The sequence below is a fragment of the Dermochelys coriacea genome, chromosome 1 (assembly GCF_009764565.3).
Source record: "Dermochelys coriacea isolate rDerCor1 chromosome 1, rDerCor1.pri.v4, whole genome shotgun sequence".
Lineage (NCBI taxonomy): Eukaryota > Metazoa > Chordata > Testudines > Dermochelyidae > Dermochelys > Dermochelys coriacea.
This window is the reverse complement of record NC_050068.2, coordinates 8,694,401-8,713,659: the sequence shown is the minus strand read 5'-3', so window position 1 is coordinate 8,713,659 and position 19,259 is coordinate 8,694,401. Positions and strand designations below refer to the sequence as shown.

Genomic DNA, 19,259 nt, shown 5'->3' with positions numbered 1-19,259 from the left:
CCAATGGCTCTGCAATCACATCAGCAAATTCCCTCAGCACCCTCAGATGCATTAGATCCGGACCCAGGGACTTGTGCTCATCCAGCTTTTCTAAATTGTCCTGAACCATTTCTTTCTCCATAGAGGGCTGGTCACCTCCTCCCCATACTGTGCTGCTAGTGCAGTAGCCTGGGAGCTGACCTTGTTCATGAAGACAGAGGCGAAAAAAGCATTGACTACATTAGCTTTTTCCACATCCTCTGTCACTAGGTTGCCTCCCCCATTCAATAAACGTCCCACACTTTCCCTGACCAAAGGTCCATCTTGCCCAGTATCATGTCTTCCGACAATTACCAATAACAGGTGCTTCAGATGGAAGGTACAGGACAGGTAATCATCAAGTGATCCATCCTCTGTCACCCATTCCCAGCTTCTGGCAAACAGAAGCTAGGAACATCATCCCTGCCCATCCTGGATAATAGCCATTGATGGACTTATCCTCCAGGAATTTATCTAGTTCTTTTTTGAACACTGTTATAGTCTTGGGTTTCACAATATCCTCTGGAAAAGAGTTCCACTGGTTGACTGTGCATTGTGTGAAGAAATACTTCTTTTGGTTTGTTTTTAACCTGTTGCCTATTAATTTCATTTGGTGACCCCTAGTTCTTGTGTTTATGAGAGGGTGTAAATAACACTTCCTATTTACTTTCTCCACAACAGTCATGGTTTTATTGACCTCTATCATATCCTGCCTTAGTTGTCTCTTTTCCAAACTGAAAAGTCCCAGTCTTATTAATCTCTCTTCATATGGAAGCTGTTCCATACCCCGAATAATTTTTGTTGCCCTTTTCTGAATTTTTTCCATTTCTAATATATTTTTTTGAGATGGGGCGACCACTTCTGCGCGCAGTATTCAAGATGTGGGCATACCATGGATTTATATAGAGGCAATATGATATTTTCTGTCTTATCATCAATCCCTTTCTTAATGATTCCCAAAATTCTGTTAGCTTGTTTGACTGCCAGTGCACATTGAGTAGATGTTTTCAGGGAACTATCCACAATGACTTCAAGACCTCTTTCTTGAGTAGTAACAGGTAATATAGACCCCATCATTTTATATGTATAGTTGGGATTATGTTTTCCAATATGCATTACTTTGCTTTTATCAACATTGAATTTCATCTGCCATTTTGTTGTCCAGTCACCCAGTTTTGTGGGATCCCTTTGTAATTATTCACAGTCTGCTTTGGATTTAACTATCTTGAGTAGTTTTGTATCATCTGCTAATTTTGCCACCTCACTGTTTATCTCTTTTTCCAGATCACTTATGAACATGTTGAACAGGACTGGTCCAAGTACAGATCACTGAGGGGACACCACTATTTACCTCTCTCCATTTTGAAAACTGTCCATTTATTCCTACCCTTTGTTTCCTATATTTTAAGCTGTTACTGATCTATGAGAGGACCTTCCCTCTTATCCCATGACAGCTTACTTTGCTTAAGAGTCTTTGGGGAGGGACCTTGTCAAAGGCTTTCTGAAAATCTAAGTACATTATATCCACTGGATCCCCCTTGTCCACATGCTTGTTGACCCCCTCAAAGAATTCTAGTAGATTGGTGAGGCATGATTTCCCTTTACAAGAACAATACATCATGTTTATCTATGTATCCGATAAAAGAAGGGAGGTTGGAGACCTGTACTAGCCCTCAAAACTCTCAACAAATTTGTGAAGGGTCAAAAATTCATGATGGTCACCTTATCAATGATCATTCCAATGTAGGAACAGGGAAACTGATTTTTGTCCCTCAGCCTCCAGGATGCCTATTTTCATATCTCTGTCCTACTGGCTCACAGATTATTCCTCAGGTTCACACTGGAACATGACCACTACCAATACAGAGTGCTCCCCTTCAGGCTATCATAAGCCTTGACAGTATTTTCCAAGGTTCTCTCAGTGGTGGTCCCTCGTTTACATTCTCAAGGAGTAATGCTCTGCCCCTACCTGGACGATTGTCTCCTCAGTGCCTGAAAGGCTCACCAAGTCACCAAAGCTATGATATGCTTGTTTACATAACTGGATCTTCAGATCAACACCCAGAAGTTAACCCTCACTACAGTGCAATGCCTGGAATTCATAGGGGCCAACCTCGACTCGTCAAAGGCCAAAGCCTCCTGACCCCAACATAGGTTCCTATCCCTAGTCATACTCACTGACACTGTTCAAAGCAGCCCAAAAATACGAGTTAAATTCTGCTGCCAACTGTTGGGGCATATGACAGCGGGTCTGGTGGATACCACATGCCTGGCTTTACATGTGATGCCTCCAAATGTGGTTCAGCTCGGTATACAGACCAAGCAAGGACAGGCTGGACAAATCCCTGTCACTACTCACCAAGATCAAAAACTCCTTAAAGTTGTGGAAGGACCCGGTCAATGTTTGCAAAGGGATCCCCTTCTCGCAAACATCACCATCAATGCTCCTTACCACACATCACTCAGATGAACACACCTAAAGGGTCTCAGAACAGAAAGCAAATGGTTGCCCAGTGAGATATCTTGCCACTCCATATCAATCTTCTCAAACTAAGAATGATCAGGAACACCTTTACCCATTTCCTTCCGCTAATCACAGGATCATACACAAAGATCCTGACAAACAACACAGTCTTTATGTACTACACCAATCAGTAAGGGGGAGCCAGAATGCCATGCCCTCATTATGTGCAGAAGTGATGAGACTGTGGCATTGGTACATCTCCTACAATGTTACTCTGTCCATGGTGTACCTCTGGGGTACACAAAACTTGATAGCCAACAATCTCAGTCACAAATTTCCACACAATCATGAGTGGGAGATATGTCCATCAGTACTTCACGGCCTATTCAGATGATGGGAGACACTATCTATAGATCTGTTCATTCACCTGAACAAGATGTGTCCACGCTACTGCTCCAGAGCGGACCTGGGACAACACTCCTTGGGCAATGGTCTCCTCTTCCCCTGGGACAGGGAACTTGGTTATGCCTTCCCTCCATTTTCACTACTGTCAAAGGTCCTGCTGAAAATAAAAAGGGATGGAGCTCATGTTATTCTGATTGCTCACACTTGGCCAAGACAGACCTGTTACAGCTTGTGAAATACCCATCGATCTCTCTCCTGGCTATTCTGCACCTCCTGTTGCAGAACAAAGAACATACACTACATCCCAATTTAGGATTCTCTGCCTCAAGGCTTGGCTCCTGTTTGGGTCCAACACCAAGAAAGCTCCTGTTCAAGAGATGTACAAGAGGTTCTATTACACAGTAGAAAGTCCTTGACATGACTCCCTCACCTGTAGAAATGGTCCAGGTTACAGATATGGTGCACATCCCAACAAAATCTCCCCAGCATCTGTGACTCTCCCACATTCCAAGACTATGCTTTAACCCTAAAACAGTCCAGACTATCTCTAATCTCTCTGAGGGTCCACTTAGTGGCTATTATAGACTTTCACCAACCTGTAGGGGGTACTCAGTGTGCTGTCACACCCAACTACAGAAAGGTTCCTCAAGGGCATAGTAAACCTCTTCCCTCAACCTTGACTTCCTACCCCACATGGGACCTGAACCTTGTACTGAAAAGACTGACTAGGCCCCTCTTTGAGCCCATGGCCACCTGTTCACTAATGTACCTATCCATGAAAATTGTCTTCCTGGTAGCGATTACCTTGGCCAAGAGAATAGGAGAGATATAGATAGCGCAGCCTCCCTACATGGTATTTTTTCCAGACAAGATTATGCTCAGACCACACCCAAAATTCATCCCTAAAGTAACCTCTCATTTTCACATGAATCAGTTGATTTACCTTCCAGTCTTCTGCCCCAACCCTAACCAAGACAACAGGGAGGTTATATTGCACACCCTGGATGTCAGGAGAGCCCTGGCCTTCTACTTTAACAGGACAAAGGCCTTCAGGAAGTCCCCAAGGCTTTTCCCCACCATTGCAGAAAGATCCAAGGGCTCAGCAATATCAGCCCAAAGTGTTTGCAAGTGGGTCTCAAACTGCATCAGATATTACTACCAAGTTCGTAATGTGACCCCTGAAGATGCCATTCATAGGAACTCCACAAGATCAATCTCCTTACCATTGCCTTCCTCAAGGATATACCTATCTCAGAGATCTGTAGAGAGGCAATGTGGGCATTAGTCCACACTTTTGCACAACACTATGCGATCACTGGGGACTCCGCCTCCAGGGCCATCTTTGGCTCCACAGTCTCATCTGTAACTGACCCGACTCCAAAGTCCCAGCCCTTCAGAAAGGGTACTGCTTGGGAGTCACCTATAGTGGAGCACACAGAGACGTTACTTGAAGAAGAAGAACTTACTCCCTTGTGCCGTAACAATGGTTCATCAAGAGAAGGAACTGAGGAGGCATGCACTGGTTAGCCTCATGACACAGCACAAGCACAAGCACAGCACAAGAGAGACAGTGCATGTGCGGGCCCAACGGACACTGCTATCAAAGTTCTCTGATCAGCAGCACAGGGACTCAAGCACACCTACAGTGGAGCACCCATAAGGACACGCATCTTGACGAACCATTATTACTGCACAGGCTGAATAACTACTTCTTCCTGACTCTGGTAAAATATAAAACAGGTTTATTAACTACAGAAAGATTTTAAGTGGTTATAAGTGGTAGGTGTATAATGACAAAGATGTTTACCAAAGAAAATAAAAATAAGTGCAGAATTTAAGAGGGAGGGTTTTCTACTTCTGTTAATTCTAATCCCCAAAACCAAGAGAGGCCTCAGGCCTATTGTGCCAATTCCACAACTATCTAAAAAAAAATTTTCACATGGTCACCCTGACATCCGTTATTCCCTCTTGGGATCCTGGATACTGGTACACCACCCTCAGTTTAAGAGATGCCTGTTTTCATGTGTTGATACACCAAAGGTACAGAAAGTTTCTAAGATTCATAATGAATCATTTACATTAGCAGTTTACACTGCTTCCATTCAACCTATATTGCAGCTCTTTGAGTGTTCAAAGAATATGTGGCCATGGTAGCAGCATTCCTTATGAGACTAGGAGTGCAAGTCTACCCTTACATGGATGACTGGCTAGTCAGAGGCTGGTCTAAAGTGGAGGTTATATCCAGTGTTCATCTCATTCAGTCAGCCTTCAAGGCCTCAGGACTACTGATCAATGTAGACAAGTCTATCTTTGTTCAGCACAGAAGATAGAATTCATAGGTGCTATGTTGGTCTCTACCCAGGCCAAAGGCTTTCTTCCAGAGTCGAGATCCCAATCTCTTTGATTTCTCATTAGATTCCCCAAGATTCATCTGATCATAACAGCCCAAAACTGTATGATGCTATTAGGGAACATAGCCTTGTGCAATTATGTAGTACCACACATGTGGCGGCACCTCAGACCCCTTCAGATGTGGCTGGCCTCAGTGTACTTCTACAAGCAGTCTGCATCTAGCTCCTGTGGTCATGGTACCTTCACAGATTACAATTTTTTCTGAATTAGTTGTTGAACTTCTCAAGGTTTATACAGGTATTCCCCTCCTCTAGTCTCAGATGTCAGTTCTAGAATGGGGAGCTCACCTGTGGCCCCTCCAAACTCAGGGTCTTTGGTTCTCAGTGGAGCTTGCTCTTCATATCAATGTTAGATAGTTCAAGATGATTTGTCTTGCCTGTTAGGCTGTCTTAGCTCATATCAGGGGGAGAAACCTGTTTGTCCTTACCGACAACATCATAGTGATGTTTTAATGCAAAAGGCATGGAGGTGCTCGATCATCCCTCCTGTGCCAGGAAACAGTTCACCTATGGGAAATTTGCATAGCCCATTCAATCAACCTCAAAGTCTCTTACCTTCCAGGGGTGCATAACAGGCTAGTAGATTTCATGAGCAGGTCTTTCTCCAGTCACCACGAATGGTCTCTTCACCTGGATGTAGCCATGTGCATTTTCCAGCAGTGGGGGACACCACAAATAGACCTATTTGTGAACAAATACAACAGAAAATGTCACCAGTTCTTCTCTCTACAGGGTCATAGCCCTGGTTCCATCACATGCCTTCCTGCTATTCAGGATGAGAAAGCTTTACTATGTTTTTCCCTCAATCCCACTCCTACTCAGAGTGCTATTAAAGATCAAGCAGGCGTGCATCTATGTTATATTAATGGCCCCAGCATGACCCTGCCCAACACTGGTTCTCCACTCTACTGGAGCTATCAGTGGCAACTCCAATCTCACTCCTGTTGCACCCAGATTTGATCTCTCAGGACCACAGTTAGTTGCTCCACCTGAACCTTCAATTCCTTCATGTAATGGCCTGGAGGCTCCATGGTTATATCCCAAAGAGCAGGCTTGCTTGGACAAGTTTGCCAGGTCTTACTAGGTAGCAGAAATCCCTTCACCAGGGCCACTACCTGTCAAAATCAAAGCGATTCTCTATCTGGGCTTGTTAAACTGGAGTCTCAGAGATGCACTCTTCCACCCAACAAATATTTGACTATCTGCTGCATCTGAAACAACAAGCCTTAGCAATTTCCACTATCATGGTTCACCTGGCAGCAGTATCAGCTTTCATAACTGTAGTTCTTCAAGATGTGTAGCACATGTTGTAATAGTATCCCTGGGGTGCAACCTGGAACTGGGGTACCACTGTGCCCCCTTAACTCACCAGCCTGGGCTGTTTATCAAAATGCTTTGCTAGCAACAGCTGATGGAGCCCCACACCCAGCCAAATTGCGTGAAGGCACTCAAAGCCTCTCATGAATCACACAGAGAAAGGGACCAGCTAATTCCCCACAGTTCCCCAGCTAGGATTCCAGAGCTGTACCATCTCACCCTGGTCAGAAGTCTGACCAGTGTAAGTTTATTACCCAATCTGAACCTCCCTCAATACGGAGGGGACATGCGCCAGCTTTTGTATAATGAGCTGAGGTTTCCCAAGCACTTCAAGTAAAACACACCGTTTTAGGTAAAATATAAAACAGATTGATTAACTACAGAAAGATTTGAAGTGGTTATAAGTGGTAGGTGTATAAGGACAGAGATGTTTACCAAAGAAAATAAAAATAAGTGTCCACTCTATATTCTATAAACTAAACAGGATTTGAATCAAGAAATATTCTCACCCCACTAGATGTTACAGTCCTTAATGCACAGACTTCCCTCCTGAAGTCTGGACTATTCTCCTCAGATGACCTTCGTCTTCTTGGCATCCTAGTTTCTTCCAGAGTAGGTGGAGGAGGAAAAAGGTCCCATCATGTTGCACTGTTTGTTATTTTATACCCTTGTCCCATGTGCCTGGCAGACACTAGCCAAGGCATGTCCTGGTGGGCTTGGCTGAGTCACAATAAATGATCAGTTCCCATTGTGTGTTGCTTGCATAGTTGAATCATGCATTTGATTAATAGGTTGTCAACACCTACCTGAGTAGGGATCCTTTGCATGCTGCAAACAAACTTACAGCATATTTTAGTAACAACCATATGTCACAATCTCATAACTTTATACACACTAATGTGTATAATTTTATACACACTAATATTTGGATAGAACAACTGGTTTCCACAGATTATGGCCTTTGATATGATATCTTACATGGCATGCTTTGTATGAAATATCACAACCATATATGAATGGTGAATATGGGGGTTACAGGGTATCATTCTGAGATACAGTGTGACACACATGTCCATTCCACAACCCACCTACACGTCTGCTTTGAGGTTTCCAGAGAAAAGGAACTGAGGGAGCTCAGTATCAGCAGGGCCCTCTATACCAATGCCAGGGCGGGGTGTGCATACCCAAGGGTGGAATGGACATGTGGAACACATCTCGAAGAACAAGTTACAAAAGGTTAGTAAATGTTTTTCCCTTTGAACAGACCCCTTTTCCTTGTTTTTCTGGAGTCAACTGTGCCAAAAACTTTACAGAAGTCTCCAGGTTTTAAATAGTGTTTCTCCTGCTAGGCCATGTAGCCTTTTATTTTATTTAGTTTTAATTATACTACAGTGGGTTTGGCTCTGCAGCTACACTTTTGAGTTCAACAGAGTTATCTCTGTTTGTTCTGGATCTAGAGCTCATAGGAACGCATGAAACCATAGGCAAGTAACACATACAATCACAAGAACAAGGTCCACTATCTTTTAGCAGTTTTATTAATGTTACTGTGATGGGTTCGGTCACAGAGATCCCCTTGGGACTCTCACCTGATATGCTGAAATTACCTCTTAGACCATTTTCCCTGCTAGCTTTGGACTCCAAAACCCGGCCTTGTTGAGCCAGACACGCTAGTCTGCTGCAACACAGACCCAGGGTCTGGTCTATGCCCCCAAAGCTGCAGATTAAACTGAAAACAGCTTAGCAGGTTACCTGTCTCCAGCACCCAGACCCCAATGGGATCCAAACCCCAAATAAATCCATTTTACTCTATATAAAGCTTATAAAGGGTAAATCCATAAATTGTTTGCCTTCTGTATCACAGATAGAGAGATATGCACAGCTGTTTGCTCCCCCAGGTATTAATCACTTACTCTGGGTTTATTAATAAACAAAAGTGATTTTATTAAGTATAAAAAGTAGGATTTAAGTGGTTTCAAGTAATAGAACAAAGTAAATTACCAAATAAAATAAAGCAGAAACACGCAAGTCTGAGCCTAATACATTAAGAAATTGATTACAGGTAATATCTCACCCTCAGAGATGTTCCAATAAGCTTCTTTCACAGACTAGACTCCTTCCTAGTCTGGGCCCAATCCTTTCCCCTGGTACAGTCCTTGTTAGTTCCAGCAGACATCTCAGGTGATAAGCAGGGGTTTTCTCATGAGGGGCAGCCCCTTTTTGTTCTGCTCCCCCCCCTTTTATAGCTTTAGCACAAGGGGGAATCTTTTGTCTGTGCTTGTCCCCACCCCTGCCTCATCAATGGAAAAGTACAAGGATTAAGATGGATTCCAGAATCATGTGACATGGTAAGACCCCTAGCCTCCATTTTCCCTGGTCTGGCCCCACACATACACAGGAAGGCTTTCAAGGAACTAAGGCCATTTACAACTGATTGTTTCTGGAGCACTCTTAATAGCATCCACTTAATATGTTTACATATGTGATACAAGTTTATATCTTATTCTCCTAACTCCAGATATAGCAATAATACATGAAAACAAATAGGATGAACACACTTAGTAGATTACAAGCTTTCTAATGACTCCATGCAAAGGGTATTTAGAGTAAAGCATATTCCAGTTATGTCATATTCATAAGCATATTTCCATAAAGCATATGTAGTGCAACGTCACAGTTACTAACAAAGTTATAAATGTCACAGCATTTACAATTTCTAAATATATCCATGTACCAGTTATAACTACAGATATCCTCATATCCTCTTAGATGGTGTTAGTGTCTGTTGGCCCTCTCATGGATTGATCATCAATATGGAGATGGTTCCTGCTGGAGGTTTCCCATAGGAAGCTCCATTTTCCTGTTATGGGCACCATCTTTTTGTCTTTTTCTCTTTTTCCCTAGAAACATAAGGACCCCAAATTCTATAGACTGTGTAGGTTCTCATTAACATTGATGTATTACCTTTATCCTGTTCTTAAGATACATGTTGAAGACAACATTTGCTCTTACACCATTTTATCATTTAAAATTTAATCTTCCCGCTAGACTTTCACAATATTACCAGTTGGTATCTCTTTTTCCATAATCTTAGCGAATCGGGTTGTTTCTTGGTCATTTACTTATCTCAGGTTTCAGAGTAGCAGCCGTGTTAGTCTGTATTCGCAAAAAGAAAAGGAGTACTTGTGGCACCTTAGAGACTAACAAATTTATTAGAGCATAAGCTTTCGTGAGCTACAGCTCACTTCATCGGATGCATTTGGTGGAAAAAACAGAGGAGAGATTTATATACACACACACAGAGAACATGAAACAATGGGTTTATCATACACACTGCAAGGAGAGTGATCACTTAAGATAAGCCATCACCAGCAGCGGGGGGGGAAAGGAGGAAAACCTTTCATGGTGACAAGCAAGGTAGGCTAATTCCAGCAGTTAACAAGAATATCAGAGGAACAGTGGGGGGGTGAGGTGGGAGGGAGAAATACGATGGGGAAATAGTTTTACTTTGTGTAATGACTCATCCATTCCCAGTCTCTATTCAAGCCTAAGTTAATTGTATCCAGTTTGCAAATTAATTCCAATTCAGCAGTCTCTCGTTGGAGTCTGTTTTTGAAGCTTTTTTGTTGAAGTATAGCCACTCTTAGGTCTGTGATCGAGTGACCAGAGAGATTGAAGTGTTCTCCAACTGGTTTTTGATCGTTATAATTCTTGACGTCTGATTTGTGTCCATTCATTCTTTTACGTAGAGACTGTCCAGTTTGGCCAATGTACATGGCAGAGGGGCATTGCTGGCACATGATGGCATAGATCACATTGGTAGATGCGCAGGTGAACGAGCCTCTGATAGTGTGGCTGATGTGATTAGGCCCTATGATGGTATCCCCTGAATAGATATGTGGACAGAGTTGGCAACGGGCTTTGTTGCAAGGATAGGTTCCTGGGTTAGTGGTTCTGTTGTGTGGTGTGTGGTTGCTGGTGAGTATTTGCTTCAGATTGGGGGGCTGTCTGTAAGCAAGGACTGGTCTGTCTCCCAAAATCTGTGAGAGTGATGGGTCATCCTTCAGGATAGGTTGTAGATCCTTGATGATGCGTTGGAGAGGTTTTAGTTGGGGGCTGAAGGTGATGGCTAGTGGCGTTCTGTTGTTTTCTTTGTTGGGCCTGTCCTGTAGTAGGTGACTTCTGGGTACTCTTCTGGCTCTGTCAATCTGTTTCTTCACTTCAGCAGGTGGGTATTGTAGTTGTAGGAATGCATGATAGAGATCTTGTAGGTGTTTGTCTCTGTCTGAGGGGTTGGAGCAAATGGCTTTCTACAAGCCATTACCCTCTGATCCCACTGAGAGTTACCAAAAGGAACTACAGCATTTGCTCAAGAAACTCCCTGAAAAAGCACAAGAACAAATCTGCACAGACACACCCCTAGAACCTCACCTGGGGTATTCTATCTGCTACCCAAGATCCATAAACCTGGAAATCCTGGACACCCCATCATCTCAGGCATTGGCACCCTGACAGCAGGATTGTGTGGCTATGTAGACTCCCTCCTCAGGCCCTTCGTTACCAGCACTCCCAGCTATCTTCGAGATACCACTGACTTCCTGAGGAAACTACAGTCCATTGGTGATCTTCCTAAAAACACCATCCTAGCCACTATGGATGTAGAAGCCTCTACACCAACATTCCATACAAAGATGGACTACAAGCCGTCAGGAACAGTATCCCCGATACTGTCACGGCTAACCTGGTGGCTGAACTTTGTGACTTTGTCCTGACCCATAACTATTTCACATTTGGTGACAATGTATACCTTCAAATCAGCGGCACTGCGATGGGTACCCGCATGGCCCCACAGTATGCCAACATTTTTATGGCTGACTTAGAACAACGCTTCCTCAGCTCTCGTCCCCTAATGCCCCTACTCTACTTGCGCTACATTGATGACATCTTCATCATCTGGACCCATGGAAAAGAAGCTCTTGAGGAATTCCACCATGATTTCAACAATTTCCATCCCACCATCAACCTCAGCCTGGACCAGTCCACACAAGAGATCCACTTCCTGGACACTACGGTGCTAATAAGCAATGGTCACATAAACACCACCCTATATCGGAAACCTACTGACCGCTATTCCTACCTACATGCCTCTAGCTTTCATCCAGATCATACCACTCGATCCATTGTCTACAGCCAAGCGCTACGATATAACCGCATTTGCTCCAACCCCTCAGACAGAGACAAACACCTACAAGATCTCTATCATGCATTCCTACAACTACAATACCCACCTGCTGAAGTGAAGAAACAGATTGACAGAGCCAGAAGAGTACCCAGAAGTCACCTACTACAGGACAGGCCCAACAAAGAAAACAACAGAACGCCACTAGCCATCACCTTCAGCCCCCAACTAAAACCTCTCCAACGCATCATCAAGGATCTACAACCTATCCTGAAGGATGACCCATCACTCTCACAGATTTTGGGAGACAGACCAGTCCTTGCTTACAGACAGCCCCCCAATCTGAAGCAAATACTCACCAGCAACCACACACCACACAACAGAACCACTAACCCAGGAACCTATCCTTGCAACAAAGCCCGTTGCCAACTCTGTCCACATATCTATTCAGGGGATACCATCATAGGGCCTAATCACATCAGCCACACTATCAGAGGCTCGTTCACCTGCGCATCTACCAATGTGATATATGCCATCATGTGCCAGCAATGCCCCTCTGCCATGTACATTGGCCAAACTGGACAGTCTCTACGTAAAAGAATGAATGGACACAAATCAGACGTCAAGAATTATAACGATCAAAAACCAGTTGGAGAACACTTCAATCTCTCTGGTCACTCGATTACAGACCTAAGAGTGGCTATCCTTCAACAAAAAAGCTTCAAAAACAGACTCCAAGGAGAGACTGCTGAATTGGAATTAATTTGCAAACTGGATACAATTAACTTAGGCTTGAATAGAGACTGGGAATGGATGAGTCATTACACAAAGTAAAACTATTTCCCCATGGTATTTCTCCCTCCCACCTCACCCCCCCACTGTTCCTCTGATATTCTTGTTAACTGCTGGAATTAGCCTACCTTGCTTGTCACCATGAAAGGTTTTCCTCCTTTCCCCCCCCTGCTGCTGGTGATGGCTTATCTTAAGTTCTCCTTACAGTGTGTATGATAAACCCATTGTTTCATGTTCTCTGTGTGTGTGTATATAAATCTCTCCTCTGTTTTTTCCACCAAATGCATCCGATGAAGTGAGCTGTAGCTCACGAAAGCTTATGCTCTAATAAATTTGTTAGTCTCTAAGGTGCCACAAGTACTCCTTTTCTTTTTACTTATCTCAGCATTTCTTGTCTCCAAGGCCTAAAATAGCTAAGCTACAATCTTGCAGGCCTCAGCCTCCAGGGTCTTGCACTTCAGCTTGTCTTACTTATATTTAATACATGGTTCCTCTAAATACTGATAAATCTTCTACTTCTACAATCCTCCAAATTAACTCTAATTAACATACAATGAATATATATAATATAACAGGTTGATTAATCATAACATCACACAATAAATAAACTAAAATAATTGGCTACAGCCTGATGACTTCTATTTCATGTGGTTTTTGTTTGGGCAAAAACAAATGCAGCATGCTTCTCTTGGCACTCAGGGTCTTGTAGTTAAAGCCTTAATACATTGTTGGCTATGCCATTTTCTTTATTGTTTGGGGAATCAGTTGGATGTGGCTATTAATGACTAAAACAAAACAGTTCTATCAACCCTGCGCAGAGCATGAAGCATCCCCTTCATAATTCAGGGCTAACTTCTCCATCAGATAGTTTCCCTTAAAAAACAAAACTCCGTCCAAGTTCTTCTCCATGTATATGCTGTATATTCCCACTCATGGAAAACTCAGACTAGTATAGCCTGAATGGTGGAACTCTAGCTAACAGGCCACACTCGATTGCTTATGTGCCTCTATTGCCCATCCCCTTGGTGAACACCAAACCTTCCATGGTAAGGGTATAAAAGCAGTGTGGCACTGCAGCAGCCTCAGTTCCTTTCAGTCACCACCACTAGCTGACGGATTAGGAACCACTCTGGATACTTCCAGATCAGTATTTTTAGGGGCTCAGTTAGGTAGTTGTTTTGTTTTAGTATAGTGGTATAGTTTGCATTTTTATAAGTTTCGTTGATACTGGCATGGTAGAACGGAAGATCAAGAAGCCAGGTTTTAGAATCATAGAACGATAGAACTGTAGGGTTAGAAGGGACCACAAGGATCATCTAGTCTAACGTCCTTCCAAGATGCAGGATTTTTTGTGTCTAAACCATCCAAGACAGATGGCTGTCCAGATTCTTTTTGAAAACGTCCAGTGAAAGAGCTTCCATGGCAGACCAAGATAGACTTGCGGTAACTTTTCTTTTTGCTATGCTAACCTAAGGACTTACTATGCTGTGTTCCAGACATAGAATCATAGAGTCATAGAAGATTAGGGTTGGGAGAGAGACGTCAGGAGGTCATCTAGGCCAACCCTCTGCTCAAAGCAGGACCAATACCAACTAAATCATCCCCGCCAGGGCTTTGTCAAGCCAGGCCTTAAAAACCTCTAAGGATGGAGATTCCACCACCTCCCTAGGTAACCCATAGCAGTGCTTCACTACCCTCCTAGTGAAATAGTGTTTCCTAATATCCAATCTAGACCTCGCCCACTGCAACTTAAGACCATTGCTCCTTGTTCTGTCATCTGCCACCACTGACAACAACATAGCTCCATCCTCTTTGGAACCCCCCTTCAGGTAGTTGAAGGCTGCTATCAAATCCTCCCTCAATCTTCTATTCTGCAGTCTAAACAAATCCAGTTCCCTCAGTATTCTCCTCGTAAGTCATGTGCCCCGGACCCCTGATCATTTTCGTTGCTCTCCGCTGGACTCTCCAATTTGTTCACATGCTTCCTGTAGTGGGGGGCCCAAAACTGGATGCAATACTCCAGATGTGGCCTCACCAGTGTCGAATAGAATGGAATAATCACTTCCCTCGATCTGCTGGCAATGCTCCTACTAATGCATCCCAATATGCCACTAGCCTTCATGGCAACAAGGTCACACTGCTGACCTATATCCAGCTTCTCATCCACTGTAATCCCCAGGTCCTTTTCTGCAGAACTGCTGCTTAGCCAGTCGGTCCCCAGCTTGTAGCAGTGCATGGGATTCTTCCTTCCTAAGTGCAGGATGCTGTACTTGTCCTAGTTGAACCTCATCGGATTTCTTTTGGCCCAATCTTCCAATTTGTCTAGGTCACTCTGGACCCTATACCTATCCTCTAGCCTATCTACCTCTCCCCCAGCTTAGTATCATCTGTGAATTTGCTGAGGGTGCAATCCATCCCATCATCCAGATCATTAATAAAGATGTTGAACAAAACCGGCCCCAGGACCCATGGGAACTCCACTTAATACCAGCTGCCTACTAGACATTGAGCTGTTGATCACTACCCAGTGAGCCCAACAATCTAGCCAGCTTTCTATCCACCCTAGAGTCCATTCTTCCAATCCACTCTTTTTTAACTTGCTGGCAAGAATACTGTGGGACACCATATCAAAAGCTTTGCTAAAGTCAAGATATATCATATCCACTGCTTTCCCCATAACCACAGAGCCAGTTATCTCATCATAGAAGGCAATCAGGTTGGTTAGGCATGACTTGCCCTTGGTGAATCCATGTTGACTGATCCTGATCACCTTCATCAGTTGGGTCCTCTCCTCCAAGTGCTTCAAAATGGTTTCCTTGAGGACCTACTCCATGATTTTTCCAGGGACTGAGGTGAGGCTGAGCGGTCTGTAGTTCCCCGGGTTCTCCTTCTTCCCTTTTTTAAACATGGGAACTATATCTGCCTTTTTCCAATTGTCTGGGACCTTCCCCGATCGCCATGCGTTTTCAGAGATAATAGCCAATGGCTTTGTAATCACATCAACCAATTCCCTCAGCACCCTCAGATGCATTAGATCCGGACCCAGGGACTTGTGCATGTCCAGTTTTTCTAAATAGTCCTTAACCTGTTCTTTCACCACTGTGGGATGGTCACCTCCTCCGATACTGTGTTGCCCAGGACAGCAGTGTGGGAGCTGACCTTGTCTGTGAAGACTGAGGCAAAAAAAGAATTGAGTACTTCAGCTTTTTCCACATCATCTGTCATTAGGTTGCCTCCCCCATTCATTAAGGGTCCCACACTTTCCCTGACCTTTTTCTTGTTGCTAACATACCTGTAGAAACCCTTCTTGTTACCCTTCACATCCCTTGCTAGCTGCAACTCCAGTTGTATTTTGGCCTTACTGATTACACCCCTGCATGCTCAAGCAATATTTTTATACTCCTCCCAAGTCATCCGTCCAAGTTTCCACTTCTTGTAACCTTCCTTTCTGTGTTTAAGCTCACTGATGGTTTCACTGTTAAGCCCCAAGCAGGTCGCCTGCCATATTACCTATTCTTTCTGCATATCAGGATGGTTTGTTCCTGCACCCTCAATAAGGTTTCTTTAAAATACAGCCAGCTTCCCTGGACTCCTTTCCCCCTCATATTAGCCTCCTAGGGGATCCTGCCCATCAGTTCCCTATGGGAGTCAAGATCTGAAGTCCAAGGTCCATATTTTACTACTCTCCTTTCTTCCTTTTGTGAGGATCCTGAACTCAACCATCTCATGATCACTGCTGCCCAGGTTGCCACCAACTTCTGCTTCCCCTACCAATTCTTCCCTGTTTGTAACATATAATGCACTTTTCTGTTTTTACAATGATGGCTGGGAGTCACCCCAGTTTAAGTAGCAGATACATTGCTCCCTTTAGATGTATGCATCTTGTCCAGGTGTCCAGTTCAGGTGGACTCGTGGAGAGGAGCCCACGGAGTGAAGTAGTGGTACTGAAGGCTCTGAGATTCTGTCCCAGGAGGTTGTGAAGCCAAGGGGCTTACCCCAGTGAAAGAGTGTGATCCTAAGGGAGTTAACACAATGATGGGTCCTCCCAGGGACTGTTACAGAGGCACTCAAAAGCATTGGACCTCTGGATCCATTGGAGAGGAAACTGTCAGGGTTCACCTTGGATGTGCAGCTGGATAGACACGTGCAAACTGGAAGGCCCTCAGTGGGGTTCCAGGTGAATCTCAGTGAGGACCAGAGTATGGGGAAATTCTCATCTTTCAAGGATCAGGATAGTTCCCCTCACTGTGACTGGACCAGCTTTTTCCCCCTTGCTCTTTGGTGTTCGTACTGGGCAGGCCAAGATGGCCAGGCCAGATTCATAACAGAAGAAGCACAAGTGTGCTGCTGGCACCATTTTTATTCTTTAGGATTCAGCTGCTGATAAAGCACATTGGCTTGTATTGATTCAGTGGGCAATACAGAAGGTGAGGTTATGGCACTCGGGTAGGGAAATTGCAGGGACTCTCTTTTCTCCTCTCTTCTTTCAAACAACTGATCATCAGTGCAGATAGCAAGGTCCACAAGGGCACTTAGGCCCATAGGTATCTCTACATGGGCCAATTCGTCTTTGATTTCTTCCTGAAAGCCCCACTGCAGTTGGTGCAGTTGTGCTTTTTCATTCCACTCTGTATCCACTGTGAGGCAATGGAAATATGCCACATAGGAGGCTACTGTGCCTTGCCCCTGCTGCAGTGTCCTCAGTGGTTTGGCCTCAGTGCAAGTCTTCAGAGATGGTTGATATTGACTGGAGAATGGCATCCCAGTTTGACAGTACTGGGCTTTGGCCTTCGAGCAGAGGGAAGGCCCAGTTTAACACATCTCCTGTCAGCAGACTGATTACTAGGATCAGCTTGTATTACCAGGATTACCATGATCAGCTTGTACTGGTCATAGGGATTGATTTATTATTATTATTATTTATTTTATTATTTTATTAAATGGCAAAAAACTGCATTAATATAGAGATAAGGTTGCCTCGTGTTAGCTCCTGCCCTTCCAGAATATTGAGTTCAGCAAAACTCAAACTTCTGAAAAGCAGCAAATGCAGAGTTAAAGTCATAGCCCACACAAGCATAACTGTGTTCCCCAGGACCTGGCAATAGCCACTGACAATTATCTGCATTTACTTCAGTGGCATTTACTGTGTTAAATGTAGCTGTATTGAATGGTGGAGGAATAAGTTGGAGCAGCTTGGAAGAGTTGTGATTGTGATATATAGAGATTTCATTGTGAGGTGAGTTATGAGAGCAGTCTGTGGATTTAAATAGTGTTAGGGAAAAATACAGGCTTGCGTGATATCCAGTGTGCAGGTGTGAAGAGGCTGTAAAACAACAGTATGAAGTGGTTGTTAAATTTTACAAGTATAGTATTGGTTGGGGGAGCAGGATCAGTACATGAGTGTAGGGGGAAGTGCAGGTATTCTCCATTACAGTAAAAAGGTACAATGGGAGTATGTGTTATGAGCATATTGGGGTATCACTTAAAGGAGGCAGAGTTGATGTTGCATGAGCATTTTCCTGGTTTCCTGGAAAAAGTGATCCAGGAAACTACTCCGTATTTCCTGGTTTTCAGAAGTCTGAATTCTGCCATTTCTGGAAGAGCACAGGCTATCATCTGGCAGCCTTAAATCTGGATTAACAATTGTTTTTGTCATTTAATTTAAGTTTTTAAAACTGAAGGAAAATATTTATTAGTGGGAGTCTTAGATAGTTGTGAAACTCACCTAGGTTTGCAGTTGATATGCTACTGTGGCTAGCCTAGGTAGTAATAATAATAATAATTAATAATATAATATAATAAAAAACCCTAGCTTTTCTATAGTGCTTTTTCATCAGTGGGTCTCAGTTTGACATAATTATCTGTATTTTACTCATGAGAAACTGAGGTGTGGAGAGGCAATAGAAGACTAGTATGTCTCCTTCTTCATCCCCAACCCACCATTCTTTGCACCATGTAGCCCCCTTGCCAACACTTAGCTCCCCTTCTTCTTCCCATCCCAATAAGCCATTAGTTGGCACTATAGAAGCCATTAACATATAAGAAGCTGTTCCCTGCTGTCTCTTGCCCTATGCTGCTATATATACATACTGTAGGCCAGGGGTTCTCAAACTGGGGGTCGGGACCCCTCAGGGGGTCATGAGATTATTACATGGTGGGTTGCGAGCTGCGAGCCTGCACCCTAAACCTCGCTTTGCCTCCAGCATTTATAATGGTGTTAAAAATATAAAAAAGTGTTTTTAATTTACATGGGGAGGGGTGTTGCACTCAGAGGCTTGCTATGTGAAAGTGGTCACCAGTTCAAAAGTTTGAGAACCACTGCTGTAGGCAGCAGCTTACTCAAGGGTCACATGTTACTTGAGGTGTATGCCGAGTTGGGCCTTTTCTGCCTCCTGCCTGCCCTAGCTGAGACTTCTGCCCTGGCTTCAGCCATGCTTCCCCAACCATGCCCCAGGTGGACCCACTCTACCCCTCCTCCAAACCAGGCCTCTCCCTGACATGCCCTGCCCCCCTATGCTATGTGGGCTACCAGGATATGTCCAAACAGAATGCCCCCTTATGGAGTGTGACCATGCCCAGGTGTGGACCATGGAGAGCAGAACAAAGATCCATTAAAATAATGGTCCCTGTATAGATCAATGGGACAAGAGTACAATATCTGTTGGACTTTTTA

General features: G+C 43.9%; 1 pseudogene; it reads left to right on the top strand.

Moving 5' to 3' along the window:
- The window catches only part of LOC122457848, a 118,941-nt pseudogene that overhangs the window by 76,827 nt on the left and 22,855 nt on the right, over window positions 1-19,259 (top strand).